At 43.5% G+C, this 14,489-nt stretch overlaps 1 pseudogene; it reads right to left on the bottom strand.

Annotated features, from left to right (window-relative positions):
• Nucleotides 1-5,541: 5,541 nt before the first annotated feature.
• On the bottom strand, nt 5,542-6,082 carry LOC123450024 (annotated as a pseudogene).
• Between the last annotated feature and the right edge of the window lie 8,407 nt (nt 6,083-14,489).

The raw sequence follows: 14,489 nt of genomic DNA on the forward strand, positions 1-14,489 counted from the left end.
CACTACAAGATCTACATCAGCTACATCCCTCTAAATAATTCAATCGAGACATGAAACTGAAGCCATCCAAACGCATTACAACCCTTGAAAAAAAGCTAAGGCAAAGGAATCAACCATGAACAGATCTACAGCCTCAAACTTGGACAAATATCACAGATTGGGACCTAGTGAAAATTACAGATTTTCACCAGCTGCTTATGCTCTGAAACATTTTGGCAGCCTCCAAAATGGTATCTACACGAGGTGTCTAAGCATGGAATTTTACAGGGAGCTAGACAAACATAACAGATAACCAACATTAGCTTGTTGCTTGGGCTTATTCCCAACACATGAGCAAATACACACAAGACAACAGGGGAAGAAAAGAACTCCAGATTCCCAGACTTTGTGAAATTCTCAGGGTTTCACAAATCTGACAGATTCAGTCAAGTGCCCACTTTGATAGGGCACAATAGGTACATGCAAAAACCTAAGAACAACATGAATACCCCATGTTGTAGAGGGTTCACCCACTACCATTCCTTCAATTAATTACCCAAAAGGCTCAAAGCACCACCTGATATTAAACTCTAAACAGGGCATGGAATTAACAAGTGCAACACTTAGTGAAATTTAGAGCATGCAGAAAAACAAATATCATAGCAAGTTTTGGAGCAAAGTTCCCACTGATATGTTGACTTGGCATGATAAAGAAAAATACTAGGACATTCACAACAAGTTTATCTAACACTTTCATGTTGACAACAAGTTTTAAACATGCATAGATAAAATCATGGAAAATGGACAAAAGGGCACCATAACAGAAAATAGCAGTTTTATGAAGTTGCTCTAAAGTGAAATATGATTGCACCAATGGATTCCTGGGATGATTCTACCCCAAAACTCATATTCATAATAGGTACTTGCATGAAGCATCAATGCACACACACACACACACATGAGCACACACACATGGCCATGGATATGTGGCCTCACACACACACACACACACACCTACACTTACACGTGCACCTCACACCAAGAATCTACACACACCTAGTAGAACACACATCACACCATGGGTATAAACACACATGCACCTATATGAGCCTACTTGCACAAGTGTAGATGTGCATATACACATGCACACATACACTCCACATACCTTCACTCTCAACACACACCTTTGCTATAAAACCCTAATGCAAACAGGAGAGAAAAACATCAAGAAAAGCTCTCGCAGCAATTAAAACAAAAAAAAGGAAAAAAAGGGGGGGCATGGGCCAAGCCCACAGATCCCTCATGCACAACAAAACTAGCAGGAAAGAAAATGTTTTTTATTTTTAATTAAAGTATCACACCCAAAATTCAAACAAAGGCAAGCAAAGGGTTTTGGTAAAAGATAAATATAGACACGCCATGAGGGATTTATGCCCTATTTAACAAAATTAATTAACAGATTTTGAGGACAAGATAATTCACACCTAAAACAGAAATTAGATGTTGTTTTGTATTAAAACCCTCATTAAACCAAAGTCCAAAACAACAATGAGGTCAAATCCTACACTCACAATTAAATCCTCTAAAGCATTAGCATTTTTATAGCAGGATCAAGCAAAGTTGAAAACACAAGTTAAATTAAATAATGGGTTGAGAGTTTTGCAAGGTTGTAAACTCCACACTCAACCCAAACACATATATGAGCACTAGCACTTCCATGATGGACCAAACACTAGCAACACAAGTAAGGGGGGGGGGGTGCAAAGAATGCAAAAGAATGCCATGATGCAAGATGATGACATGGACTGATGGCCACATGAAATGATAACGTCCTTATAACTTCCATACATGGTTCAACAAGGTCTCCACAAATAAGTAAAGGAATTACAAATAATGAAAGGGAAACATCTGGGCTGTTACAACTCTCCCACACTACAAGAGGATCTCGACCCAAGATCTAGGACTGAAAGAACTGTGGAAATTCGGAACGGAGGTGATCCTCGCGCTCCCAAGTGGCCTCTTTGTCGGAGTAATGTGATCATTGCACTTTGAGAAACTTGATTGAGTTATTGCGGGTCTTGCGCTCAGTCGCTTCAAGAACTGCAACTGGATGCTCACGGTAGGATAGGTCGGGTTGGAGGTCGATATCCTGAAGATCAACTGAGCGCTCGGGAGTCTTGAAGCATCTCCGGAGCTGAGATACATGAAACACGTCATGCACATTTGAGAAGTTGGAAGGGAGCTCTAACTGATATGCAAGATCGCTTCTCTTGCCAACAATTCTGAAAGGCCCAACAAAACGAGGAGCAAGCTTTCCTTTGATGCCGAAGCGCTGAGTGCCCTTCATGGGAGACACTTTGAGATAGACGAAATAACCGAGGTGAAAAGTCATGTCACTATGCTTGCTATCGTAGTAGCTCTTCTGTCGGGACTGCGCTGCTTTGAGATTATCCCGAATGACACGACACATTTCTTCCGCTTCAGCAATCATGTCATTCCCAAGAATCTGACGCTCACCAGTCTCTGACCAATTGAGCGGGGTATGACACTTCCTGCCATAAAGAATCTCGAACGGAGCCTTGCCTGAGCTAGCCTGATAGCTGTTGTTGTATGAAAACTCAGCAAAAGGTAGGCAGTCTTCCCACTTCATGCTAAAGGAAATCACACATGCTCTTAGCATATCCTCGAGGACGTGATTGACTCTCTCAACTTGCCCACTAGTCTGAGGATGGAAGGCTGTACTGAATCGAATCTTAGTACCCATCGCAGACTAAAATGAATCCGAGAACTTGGAAGTAAAGATGCTTCCGTGATCCGAAGATATCAGCATTGGAACACCATGCAATGACACTATCCTTGACGTATACAACTCTGCAAGCTGAGCCGCCGAGATAGACTCCTTGACCGGAAGGAAATGAGCGACTTTGCTCAACTTGTCGATGACGACGAAGATGGCATCGTTACCTTTCTTGGACTTCGGAAACCCGGTGAGCAAATCCATCTCAACATGGTCGAATTTCCACTCGGGAATGTGCAAGGGATGAAAAATACCTGCTGGACGTTGATGCTCTGCTTTCACTCTTCGACATACATCACATCCATTTACGAACTTAGCAATTTCATGCTTCAGGCGAGTCCACCAGAAGGTCTGTTTCACATCCTGATACATCTTGGAACTTCCTGGATCTATCGAGAGAAGAGAGTTATGAGCTTCTTCCATGATAACCTTCCTGAGATCCCCTTTCGGAACATCAAGGCGATCCTCAAAGAGCAAGGTATGTCTGTCATCAACACTGAAGCACTTATATTTGGGAATGCACTTTGCCAAGCCAATCTTAACTTCCTTCACCATTGCATCAAGAAGTTGAGCTTGCCGGACTTGGTCTTCCAAGGTATGAGAAATTTGGAGATTAGCAAGAAATCCCTGAGGTACTAACTAAAGGTTGAGATTCCTGAAAGAATCACAAAGATCAGGCTGGAGAGGCTTCAGAATGAGACTGTTGCAGTAAGCCTTTCTGCTCAAAGCATCTGCAATGACATTAGCTTTGCCTAGAGTGTAGTCGACGCTCGGATTGTAATCTTGGAGCATTTCCACCCAACGAGTTTGCCGAAGATTGAGGTCAGGCTGGGTAAAGATGTATTTGAGACTCTTGTGATCAGTGTTGACCTCAACTCGTCTGCCCAACAAGAGATGTCTCCAAGTCATCAAAGCATATACCACCGCCGCCAACTCAAGATCATGAGTGGGGTAATTCTTCTCACTTGGCTTCAACTGCCTTGAGGTATAAGCTACCACTTTCTTCTCTTGCATCAGAACTGCACCAAGACCTTGAAGAGAGGCATCGCAGAACACTTGATAAGGTTTGGAATCATCAGGAGGAATCAAGACTGGAGTAGAAGTGAGCTTCTCTTTGAGTGTGTCGAAGGCCAACTGACACTCTGGAGACGGGACATACTTCACACCCTTCTGAAGAAGACTTGAGAGAGGCTTAGCAATCTTGGATAAATTCTCAACGAATCTTCTGCAATAGCTTGCAAGCCCGAGAAAGCTTCGAAGCTGCTTCACATTCTGCGGAGGTTCCCACTCAACAATGGCCTGCACCTTTGATGGATCAACTTTGATGCCCTCGGCAGAAATGATGTGCCCAAGGTACACAACTTCCTTCAACCAGAACACACATTTGGAAAACTTAGCGTAGAACTTATGCTCTCTTAGCTTATCAAGCACAAGCCTGAGATGTTGTTCATTATCTTCCCCAGTCTCCGAAAAGACCAGAATGTCATCAAGATACAACAAGACAAATTCATTCTTGAATGGGGAGAAGATATTATTCATCATCCGATAGAAGGTCGGTGGAGCATAGGCCAGACCGAAAGACATCACCGTGTACTCATACGAGCCAAAGCTTGTCCTGAAAGCAGTCTTGGGAATGTCCTCTTCTCGAATGCGAATCTGATGATAACCCATCCTGAGATCAAGCTTCGAGAAGATCTTAGGCCCTTTCAATTGCTCAAACAACTCATTGATGTTGGGAAGTGGATACTTGTTTTTGATCGTCTTCTTATTCAATGAACGGTAATCGACACAGAGTCGCTCCGTGCCATCCTTCTTCTTGATGAAAATAACTCCACAACCCCAAGGAGATGAGCTCGGTCTGATCAGACCCAGACGCTCTTGCTCATCAAGTTGTTTCTTCAGCTCCTTCAGCTCTTCTGGACCCAGTTTGTACGACTGCTTGTACACTGGTTCAATACCCGGTTCAAGGTCAATTACGAACTCAGCTGCTCGGTGCGGAGGCATTCCCGGCAGTTCTTCTGAAAAAACATCTTCATACTCGTAGACCACTAGGACTTGAGAAATTGGAGAGATCTCACCCTTCTCATTCAAGGAAAACAGATGGACCGTGTCATCACGCGCCGCGAAGATGATCACGTCCTCCGAAGAATGAGTTAGCTGCACTTCTTTAGCTTCACAATCAATAGACGTCTTGTACATAGCCAACCAATCCATCCCAAGGATCAAATCAATATCAGAGTTGCCAAGGACAATAGGAGAAGCCACAAAGGCATAATCACCCATCTTGACAGTGATATCCAGAAGTACCATGTGGGAATTCATGATCTTGTCGGGAGACACAATTGTCAGAGGCTTAGGAAAATCACGAGTTGGGAACACATGCTTAAATGAGAAAGGCCTCGAAATGAATGAATGCGATGCACCAGAATCAAATAAAACCTTTGCAGGAATATCATTAACTGAAAGATTACCCATTATCACGTCTGAGGAGTTATCTGCTTCAGTTGCATTCACCATATTGACTCTCCCAAACCTGGGATTGAACTTCAGCATAGCATTGCCTGCAGGCTTTCGTGGAGGAGGGGGCGGAAGACGCTGCTGAGAGGTGCACTGGTTGGAGTAGTGACCCTTGTGCCCACACTTGTGACAAGTGACATCTGACAGCGGACGGAATTGCACCTGAGGATTCCCTTGCTTGTCCTGCTGAAACCTGTGCTGGAAAGCTGGGTTGGGTGGGTGGGAAGAACCACGACCATGTGACTGCTTGAACTGCCGAGTCTGCCGAGGAGGAGGAGACACCCAATATTTCTGCTGCTTATGGACCACGTGAGTTGACGGCGATGAGCTGGAATCTCTGAAATGCTTCCTCGAATTCTCCACTCTCAGCAAAGCTGCCTCAGCCTTGAGAGCCAAGTTATAGAACTTATCAAACTCGTCGGGATCGTGCAAGGCAAGGGCCATCCGCAAGTCCTCTCAGACCACCTCTGAACTATAGATCTTTCTCTTCTGATGTGGAATGTCCTACAAAGCATATCGAGCCAGCTCGTGGAACTCGAGGTTGTACTTGTACACAGAGTATCCTCCTTGCTTCAAGCGTCTAAACTTCTCACGCGTCTCTTCCACAAAGCTAGACGGGATATAATGAGACCTAAAATCTTTGTAGAAATCGTCCCAACTGATCATTCTGCCTGCCGTGGAGTCCTTCAACTACTACCACCAAACTGCTGCCTGCCCCTTGAGATGAAACGTTGCAAACTTGACGAAGTCCTCTGGGCGGACATTGCTGCACTCAAAGTGTTTAATCATGTCCCGAATCCAGTCCTCAGCGTCGAATGGTTGGTCACAAGACGTGAAGGACTTCGGATGGTTCGCCAAGAATTGATTCAGTGATGCAAACTGATGAGCACCATGGTTGAAATTGCCATGCTGCTGATTGTTCCTCTCTTGCAACAACTGAATTAGCGTATGGGTGTTAGCATTTGTTGCAGCCATCACCGCTTGCCATGCCTCTGTAGGAGGAGGCGGCGGCGGAGGAGGAGGGGGAGGAGGCGGTGTCGGAGCATCAACACCCTCGCGACCCGGATTCTGGCGAGTTGGTGGAGCTATCGTGAAGACGGACAACACATTAGACCACAGGATAACATTCAAGGTAAAGCTGAATCAATAGGCAGAAATATCTGAACAAGAATATTTAGCAATTGCACTCGAATAAAATAGTAAGAATGCTTCGTCAAAGTGACTGCCGACAACATCTGATTAAAGACCACTTGCAAACCAAGTATGAGCTAGAACTGCTCGGAACAAACGTATGACAGAGATTCCATCCGATATCTTCGTGGATATGATCGCACGGGCTCGAGCTTACGGTAGCCATCCTGTGCAAGGGAGTGCACACGACATACGAAGCGTCCCCAAGTTGTAGCAAGCTACAAGGACTCATAAGACACAACGAGAACAACTGTAAGACGACCATGAACAAACGTACCCACTGAATGTCGAATCCCAACCTCGCATCATGCATCTGTAGGAAGATTGCCCTAAAAGTCACTACCTGATATCCCACCTATGAATTCCTGAAATATCTGGTCATGCAATCTGGTCCAGGATACAAGGAGTAATATATCACTCAACTCCTATACTAACCTGTCCAGTGTATCACATCCGTCAACACATAACCCGAATCTCGGAACTTCATCTAACACAGACCCTCGTGATCACAACGATACAAGGTGTGACGATACATCTGGAACTCTCTGCACCAGTACTGGGGAAGCCAGACTCCTCTCGTCACTACTAGTATTGAAGCAATTACGAACATCCTTCGTCCCGAGATACTAAGAGATCTGAATGATAGCGATGTGCTCAAAAATCCCCTGGAGCTCAACTCCCCGGAAGAAATCAAGTCACACAGGAGGCACCAAGACAGAACTCCGTCACATTGACATCATATAGATTCCAAAATATCCGCGTGATCCTAAATTGTTTTTGAGCGGGAAGAGGGGTAGAATTAAGATCTCCTAAGTCGTGAACCTCACCAGAGCATAGAAGAGGAGAAAAAAAGAAACCTACTCTCTGATATAACTAAGATTCAAATAGTTTTACTAGACTCGACTCGGCCAAGTTCGATCACACAAAGGCTCCTATGGTCGTAAGGCTATGATTACCAACTTGTAACGACTAAGATGCGACCCTTTCCTTATTTGGGGGCTAGGCCTCAAAAGGGAAAGGGGCACATTGATACGTCCATTTTGCATCATGTTTTCATGTTGATATTTATCGCTTCTTGGGCTGTTATTTCACTTCACGGTACAATACTTATGCCTTTTCTCTCTTATTTTGCAAGGTTTACATGAAGAGGGAGAGTGCCGGCAACTGGAATTCTGGCCTGAAAAAGGAGCAAAGTTGAGATACCTATTTTGCACAACTCCAAACGCCGTAAAAATCAACGAGGATTTTTTTCCGGATTTATAAAAAATACTGGGCCGAAGAAGCGCCAGAGGGGCGCCAGCAGGTGGCCACAAGCCTGCATGGCGCGGCCACCCCTTGGCCGCGCCAAGGGGGCTTGTGGGCAGCCTACTGGCCCACTGCCCCCACTCTTCTGCTATATGAAGGGTTTCATCCAGAAAAAATCAGGGAGGAGCTTTCTCGTGGATTCGCCGCCGCCACGAGGTGGAACTTAAGCAGAACCAATCTAGAGCTCCGACAGGACGATCCTACCGGGGAAACTTCCCTCCCGGAGGGGGAAATCGTCGCCATCGTCATCACCAACACTCCTTTCATCGGAGGGGACTCGTCACCATCAACATCTTCATCAGCACCATCTCATCTCCAGACCCTAGTTCATCTCTTGTAACCAATCTCCGTCTCGCGACTTTGATTGGTACTTGTAAGGTTGCTAGTAGTGTTGATTACTCTTTGTAGTTGATGCTAGTTGGATTGTTTGGTGGAAGAGTTTATGTTCAGATCCTTGATGCTACTCATTACCTGTCTGGTCATGAATATGATTATTCTTTGTGAGTAGTTACTTTTGTTCCTGAGGACATGGGATAAGTCATGCTAATAGTAGTCATGTGAATTTGGTATTCGTTCGGTAATTTGATATGTTGTATGTTGTTTTTCATCTAGTGGTGTTATGTACGTCGACTACATAACACTTCACCATTATTTGGGCCTAGAGAAAGGCATTGGGAAGTAGTAAGTAGATGATGGGTTGCTAGAGTGACCGAAGCTTAAACCCTAGTTTATGCGTTGCTTCGTAAGGGGCTGATTTGGATCCACTATTTTAATGCTATGGTTAGACTTTGTATTAATTCTTCTTTCGTAGTTGCGGATGCTTGTGAGAGGGGTTAATCATAAGTGGGATGCTTGTCCAAGTAAGGGCAGTACCCAAGCGCTGGTCCACCCGCATATCAAAATGTAACGAACGCAAATCATATGAACATGATGAAAACTAGCATGACAGAAATTCCCGTGTGTCCTCGGGAGCGTTTTTCCTCCTATAAGACTTTGTCCAGGCTTGTCCCTTGCTACAAAAGGGATTGGGCCACTTTGCTACACCATTGATACTTTTGCTACTTGTTGCTTGCTACGAATCATCTCACCACACAATCACTTGTAACCGACAATTTCAGTGCCTGCAGATTTTACCTTGCTGAAAACCACTTGTCAGATCCTTCTGCTCCTCGTTGGGTTCGACACGCTTACTTATCGAAAGGACTACGATTGATCCCCTATACTTGTGGGTCATCAAGACTCTTTTCTGGCACCGTTGCCGGGGAGTGAAGCGCCTTTGCTAAGTGGAACTTGGTAAGGAAGCATTCATATAGTGTGATGAAATTTATTGTCATTTGTCTCTATGGATACTAATCCTTTGAGGGGCTTGTTCGGGGTATCTTCACTTCGAACGGAAGCACAAAGAGTTTCTCCTCAACCTGCTGCACCTACTGAAAATATTTTCTTTGAATTTCCTTCGGGTATTCTTGAGAAACTGCTGGCTAATCCTTTTCCAGAAGATGGAACATCACATCCAGACTTGCATCTAATCTATGTAGATGAAGTTTGTGGTTTATTTAAGCTTGCAGGTTTGCCCGAGGATGAGGTCAAGAAGAAGGTCTTTCCTTTATCGTTGAAGGATAAGGCGTTGACATGGTATAGGCTATGTGATTATACTGGATCATGGGACTACAATCGGTTGAAATTAGAATTTCATCAAAAGTTTTATCCTATGCATTTAGTACATCGTGATCGGAATTATATTTATATTTTTTGGCCTCGTGACAGAGAAAGCATCGCTCAAGCTTGGGGGAGGCTTAAATCAATGCTATATTCATGCCCCAATCATGAGCTCTCGAGAGAAATTATCATTCAGAACTTCTATGCTCGGCTTTCTCATGACGATCGCACCATGCTTGACACTTCTTGTATCGGTTCTTTTATCAAGAGAGATATTGACTTCAAATGGAATTTATTGGAGAGAATTAAACGCAACTCTGAAGATTGGGAGCTTGAAGAAGGTAAGGAGTCAGGTATGAATTTCTAGTTTGATTGCATCCTTTGTTGAGACAAATACTTTTTGTGACTTTAGCGCTAAGTATGGACTTGACTCTGAGATAGTAGCTTCATTGTGTGAATCATTTGCTGCTCATATTGATCTCCCCAAAGAGAAGTGGTTTAAATATCATCCTCCTTTAGAAGTCAATGTAGTTAAACCCAATCTAGTTGAAGAGAAAGTCATTGCCTATAATGATCCTATTGTTCCCAGTGCTTACATTGAGAAACCACCTTTCCCTGTTAGGATAAAGGATCATTCTAAAGCTTCAACTATGATACATAGAGGCTACATTAGAACACCTACACCATCTAAGCAAATTAGAGTTGAACCTAGCATTGCTATTATCAAAGATCTTCTGTCCGACGATGTTGAGGGAAATGATATTTACTTATGTGAAGATGCTGCTAGAATTGCTAAACCTCACGCTAGAGACAAACATAGGCCTGTTGTTGGCATGCCTGTGGTTTTTGTTAAGATAGGAGATCATTGTTATCATGGTTTATGTGACATGGGTGCTAGTGTTAGTGAAATACCTCAATTCTTATATGATGAAATTAAAGACAAGATTGCACCTGTTGAGATAGAACCCATTGATGTCACTATTCAGCTTGCCAATAGAGATACTATCTGCCCTATGGGAATTGTTAGGGATGTTGAAGTCTTGTGTGGTAAAACAAAGTATCCTGCTGATTTACTCGTTCTTGCTACTACACAAGATAGCTTTTGTCCCATCATATTTGGCAGACCCTTCCTCAATACTGTCAATGCTCATACTGATTGTGAGAAGCAAACTCTCACTGTTGGCTTTGAAGGTGTGTCACATGAGTTCAATTTCTCCAAGTTTGGTAGACAACCTCATGAAAAATAGTTGCCTAGTGATACGTCTCAAATGTATCTATAATTTTTGATGGTTTCACGCTGTTATATTGCCTTCTTTGTATGTTTTATGTACCTTTTTATATCTTTTTTGGGACTAACTTATTGATTCAGTGCCAAGTGCCAGTTCCTGTTTTTTCCGTGTTTTTGACTATTTTCAGATCTGATTTTGGAACGGAGTCCAAACGGAAGAAAAACCCCGAATTGATTTTTTCCCGAACAAAAGAAGTCCAGGGGGCTTTTGGGCCAAGCCAGGTGGGCTCCAGGGAGCCCACAAGCCCGCACTCCGCCACCAGGGGGGAGGCGGCGGTGGGCAGGATTGTGGCCTCCCTGGCCGCCCCCTGACCTAGATCTTTGGCCTATAAATTCCCAAATATTCCGAAAAAATCAGGGGAGCCTCGAAAATACTTTCGCGCCGCCGCAAGCTTCCGTTTCCGCAAGATCTCATCTGGAGACCCTCCCTGGCGCCCTGCCGGAGGGGACTTTGGAGTTGGAGGGCTTCTTCATCATCATCATCGCCCCTCCAATGACTCGTGAGTAGTTCACTTCAGACCTACGGGTCCGTAGTTAGTAGCTAGATGGCTTCTTCTCTCTCTTGGATCTTCAATACAAAGTTCTCCATGATCTTCATGGAGATCTATCCGATGTAATCTTCTTTGGCGTGTGTTTGTCGAGATCCAATGAATTGTGCACTTGTGATCAGATTATCTATGATATATATTTGAGTCTTTGCTGATTTCTTATATGCATGATTTGATATCCTTGTAAGTCTCTCCGATTCTTGGGTTTTGTTTGGCCAACTAGATCTATGATTCTTGCCATGGGAGAAGTGCTTGGTTTTGGGTTCTGCCATGTGGTGACCTTTCCCAGTGACAGTAGGGGCAATAAGGCACACATCAAGTAGTTGCCATCAAGGGTAAAATGATGGGGTTTTTATCATTGGTTTGAGATTATCCCTCTACATCATGTCATCTTGCTTAAGGCGTTACTCTGTTCTTATGGAATTAATACACTAGATGCATGCTGGATAGCGGTCGACGTGTGGAGTAATAGTAGTAGATGCAGAAAGTATCGGTCTACTTGTTTCGGACGTGATGCCTATAGAAATAATCATTGCATAGATATCGTCACGACTCTGCACAGTTCTATCAATTGCTCGACAGTAATTTGTTCACCCACCGTCTACTTGCTTTCATGAGAGAAGCCACTAGTAAACACTACGACCCCCAGGTCTATTCACATCCATCGTTTACATCTCCGCTTTTACTTTGCTTTGTTACTTTGTTGCTTTCAGTTCTCACTTGGCAAACAATATATAAGGGATTGACAACCCCTTCATAGCGTTGGGTGAAAGCTTTTGTGTTTGTGCAGGATCTTGAGATACTCTTCCGCCGGATTGAAACCTTGGTTCTCAAACTGAGGGAAATACTTACGGTCGCTGTGCTACATCACCCTTTCCGCTTCGAGGGAACACCAACGCAAGGCTCCAAGGCCACGGGGGAAATCCTTTGCATACTTGCATAGGAAGTCCCTTAAGGCGTAGCCATAGCTGAAGGATTCCTGGTGCCGTCGACACAACTATTTCTGGCGCCATTGCAAGGGATACACAACAAACATCACCTAGTAGGGATGAAACTATTGCCTTAGCTTCTATTGTCGTGCCTCCTACTGATCCCTTAGAGCAATACTTGCTTGAGCATGAAAATGATATGCATATGGATGAAAGGGATGAAATAGATAGAGTTGTCTTAGAACAATATTCTATCCTTAAGAATAATCTGCCTGTTGAACTGCTTGGGGATCCACCCCCACCAAACGGTGATCCTGTGTTCGAGGTTAAACAGTTGCCTGATACTCTTAAGTATGCTTATCTTGATGAAAAGGAGATATATCCTGTTATTATTAGTGCTAGCCTTTCAGAGCATGAAGAAAAGAAGTTGCTAAAAACTCTGACGAAGCACAGTGCTGCTATTGGATATACTCTTGATGATCTTAAGGGCATTAGTCCCACTCTATGCCAGCACAAGATTAAAACTTATCCTAATTTAAAACCAGTTGCTGATCATCAAAGGAGATTGAATCCTAAGATGAAAGAAGTAGTAAGAAAAGAAATACTAAAGCTCCTGGAAGCGGGTATTATCTATCCTGTTGCTCATAGTGATTGGGTGAGTCCGGTGCACTGCGTCCCTAAGAAGGGAGGCATTACCGTTGTCCCTAATGATAAGGATGAATTGATCCCACAGAGGATTATTACTGGCTATAGGATGGTGATTGATTTTAGGAAATTGAATAAAGCCACCAGGAAAGATCATTACCCTTTGCCTTTTATCGACCAAATACTAGAAATACTGTCTAAACACACACACTTCTGCTTTCTAGACGGTTATTCTGGTTTCTCGCAAATACCAGTTGCACAATCTGATCAGGAGAAAACCACTTTCACCTGCCCTTTCGGTACCTTTGCTTATATACGTATGCCTTTTGGCTTATGTAATGCACCTGCCACCTTTCAAAGATGTATGATGGCTATATTCTCTGACTTATGTGAAAAGATTGTTGAGGTTTTCATGGATGACTTCTCTGTTTACGGGTCTTCCTTTGATGATTGCCTCAGCAACCTTGATCGAGTCTTGCAGAGATGTAAAGACACCAATCTTGTCTTGAATTGGGAGAAGTGCCACTTTATGGTTAATGAAGGCATCGTCTTAGGACATAAAATTTCTAAAAGGGGGTATTGAAGTCGATAAGGCTAAGGTTGATGCAATCGAGAAAATGCCATACCCCACAGATATCAAAGGTATAAGAAGTTTCCTTGGTCATGCTGGTTTCTATAGAAGGTTCATTAAAAACTTCTCTAAGATTTCTAGGCCTCTTACCAATCTCTTGCAAAAGGATATTCCTTTTGTCTTTGACGGCGATTGTGAGGAAGCCTTCGAAATACTTAAGAGGGCTTTGATAACCGCACCTATTGTTCAACCACCTGATTGGAACTGACCTTTTGAAACCATGTGTGGTGCTAGTGATTATGCCGTTGGTGCTGTTCTAGGGCAAAGAGTCGATAAGAAGTTGAATGTCATTCACTATGCTAGTAATACCCTAGACAGTGCCCAGAGAAACTATGCTACTACGGAGAAGAAATTTTTAGCAGTCGTGTTTGCATGTGAAAAGTTCAGGTCTTACATAGTTGATTCCAAAGTCACTATTCACACTGACCATGCTGCTATTAAGTACCTCATGGAGAAGAAGGACGCTAAACCTAGACTTATTAGATGGGTTCTCTTGCTACAAGAATTTCATTTGCACGTTGTCGACATGAAGGGTGCTGATAACCCAGTAGCAGATAACTTGTCTAGGTTGGAGAACGTTCTTGATGACCCACAACCTATTGATGATAGCTTTCCCGATGAACAATTGAATGTTATCAATGCTTCACTTAGTGCACCGTGGTATGCTGATTACGCAAACTATATCGTTGCCAAATATATACCACCTATTTTCACGTACCAGCAAAAGAAGAAATTCTTCTTTGACTTGAGACATTACTTTTGGGATGATCCTCACCTTTATAAGGAAGGAGAAGATGGTGTTATTAGACTTTGTGTACCTGAACATGAACAGGGACAGATCCTACATAAGTGTCACTCCGAGGCCTATGGAGGACACCATGCGGGAGATAGAACTGCCCACAAGGTATTGCAATCAGGTTTCTATTGGCCCACTCTCTTCAAGGATGCCCGCAAGTTTGTCTTGTCTTGTGACGAATGAGAAAGAATAGGTAATATTAGC

This window comes from Hordeum vulgare, chromosome 4H (assembly GCF_904849725.1).
Source record: "Hordeum vulgare subsp. vulgare chromosome 4H, MorexV3_pseudomolecules_assembly, whole genome shotgun sequence".
NCBI lineage: Eukaryota > Viridiplantae > Streptophyta > Magnoliopsida > Poales > Poaceae > Hordeum > Hordeum vulgare.